This window comes from Gopherus evgoodei, chromosome 4 (assembly GCF_007399415.2).
Source record: "Gopherus evgoodei ecotype Sinaloan lineage chromosome 4, rGopEvg1_v1.p, whole genome shotgun sequence".
NCBI classification, from domain to species: domain Eukaryota; kingdom Metazoa; phylum Chordata; order Testudines; family Testudinidae; genus Gopherus; species Gopherus evgoodei.
The window spans coordinates 129,106,525-129,109,029 of NC_044325.1; the positions used below are offsets into that span (position 1 = coordinate 129,106,525).

A 2,505-nucleotide genomic window follows, 5' to 3' on the forward strand; every position below is an offset into this window, starting at 1 on the left:
CCTTTTTTAAAAAAAACGACTGACAACCACCACCCCCACTACCCTCCGCCCTTATCTAAACAGCCAGAGCCTTCGGCTTTTTTTTAACTCTGTAACAAAAGCTAAATACCGTTTTAAAATGTGTTTTTAAAGTAATACCTAATTTTTTTAACTTACTAACAATGTAAAATAAGTTTTGTAAAAGTTTAACGTGGTTTATTTTTAAATTAGCAGTTTTGTTTTAAAAACTAAGGCCATATAACAAATTAAAAAAATACAGGTTGCAGTTTTAAAAAACTTTTTGGTTACAAAGGTGTAAATGGGTATCTTACCATTTACAAAGGCTTTTTATTAACTGTTTAAACACATTTACTATAAAAAATAACATTTTTAGCCATTAAAGCTAAAGTATATAGGCACCCCCCAAACCACACCTGCCTTTTTTCCTAGAAAAGTGCCCTTTACACACCCTGTTTTTTTAAAGAAACGCCTTTTTAAATATTAATTTTGGGGGGTGGGGGGCAAAACCTTTTTTTAAAAAAACAGGTTTAAACCTATAAATAGGGGGACAAAAAACTGAACAAGGCTGTTAAAAAAATATTGCTAATACAAAACTTCTACCGTTATGGGGAGCAACAACATGGTAAGAAACCTTACTATAATTTGTATGGGCCGCCAAGGTATTACAACAGCGTTATGCTTAGTTAAAAACCAATATTTTTTCTTTTAAATAGGACGAGGCCTTTTTTCTTGACATTCCAGATGCCGCGCTAGAAGCTTTAAATTTTGGTAAGCTAATTAATATGCTACACAAGTATAATTTATTTTTAAGAAAAAAGGTTTTAAAAAAATTTATTTTTTTAATTTAGAACAAGATGGAAGTCAAAACCACCCAATAGGTTTTCCTGAAATTACAGACGAAGGTGTGAACTGTTTTTTAAATATGTGCTTTTTTTTAAAAAAAAAATTGACATTGGAAATAGTGTGCATTTTAGGGGCTTGTTTGTTATTGTTAGGAAAAAAAACCCTTAAAGGTTTTACTGTACAAAAGCTGCCATTGTACCGCCCCAGGGTGGTGTAAACTAAAAAAGCGCTTTATTTTGTACAGTATACTTAAACACGGTTTTTAGCCCCCTTACTGCAAAAACTTTTTAAAATATATATATATTTGGGGGACATGTTTGTAGTTGTTAGTAAAAAAAAAAAACCCGTGCTAAAAAACATTTTGTTTATGTGTATCGGCAGACTTATCAAGCGTTATTCCTCAAGAAGAAATGTTGAAGGGGAGCGCGCTTAAAGGGGCCAAGAAACTTCCCTCTGAGGCAGCTGCAGTCGGAAGCAAGGGTATTAAGCACACCGATTTTGAACAGCCCTGCACGTCCAAAGACCTTATTGAACAAAACCAGCCGGCATTAAAAAAGGCCAAAAAGTCTACCTCTAAAACAGCATCCGTTTTCAGGGCGGGGGGAAAGGGGCTCAGACCCCCCGCTTTTGAACTGCCTAAAGCTACCTTTACAACTTCCAGGAACCATGGTAAGCGAGGCGGAGGTGGTAAAGCCCCTAGTTTTCAACAGACCTATGCCTCCCCGACCCAAAATAAATCAGCTTTAAAAATAAACAACTCTGTAGAAGGAACCGTGTCTAGGAGTGGGTTTGAGCAGGGTGAAGAAGTTAACCCCCCAGCTTTTGGAACCCGCAAAACCCTTGCTACAAATAACAATCTTCCTGTGGGGCTGGCCGCATCAGTTGCTGCTTGTAAAGAGCTGTTTAGTGTTTGTTCATCTTTAAAACGTTTAATAGATAAAAAGTTTTCAAAGCTAATTCTTGAGGTGTTTCAAAAACAAAATTTTCCAGAAGAAAGGGTGGTTTTAGACCTAAAAATAGCAGATACCCGGGCACTAATTGAAAAGATGGAAAGCGCGTTAAAGGGGGAAGGAAGAGGGTGACTACACATGAAACCTAAAAATGTAAAAACGGTTGGAAAAAAAATGGAAAAAATCTAAAATATTAAGAAGGCTTTTGGCAAAAAAAAATAAAAAAAGCCAAAGCTATTTTAAAAAAACAACCCCCCAACCAAGAAAGGGAAATAGACCCTCCCAACCCTTCTTCTTCTTCTGAAGGTCCAGATTCCCCCGCTCCCGATACACCACCACAGGTGTATTTGGAGCGTGTAAGACACTGGATAAGACCCCGAAGAGAGTTTAACGCATATGAATATTTTCAGGAATTTCGTTTTGCTAATTTGGACAGAGTAACGGGGTTCACAGAAGCCATGGCGGCCATCGACATCGCTATTCAAAATTTGCTAGATGATATTAATAATCAGGTGGGCCCTGAAGATTTTGTACAGCTACGCTTAGATGCCCTGGGGCTAAATCACCCGCTCTTTTCTTTACGGAGGCCTTGGGAAAATTTAAACGCCGTAGATTTTTTAAATAACATCGTTAATGTGTTGCAAAGTAACGCAGAGATTGTGGGGTCCGGAACTTTACGCCTAGTTGTTACAATTATTAGAAACAGGGTTGG

General features: G+C 37.2%; 1 long non-coding RNA gene across 1 annotated transcript; it reads left to right on the plus strand.

Annotated features, from left to right (window-relative positions):
• Nucleotides 1-710: 710 nt before the first annotated feature.
• On the plus strand, nt 711-1,311 carry LOC115651588. Its single transcript, XR_004000392.1, has 3 exons — nt 711-768; nt 849-902; nt 1,225-1,311. It is a non-coding gene; the product is annotated as an uncharacterized LOC115651588 (long non-coding RNA).
• The last annotated feature ends 1,194 nt before the right edge of the window (nt 1,312-2,505 follow it).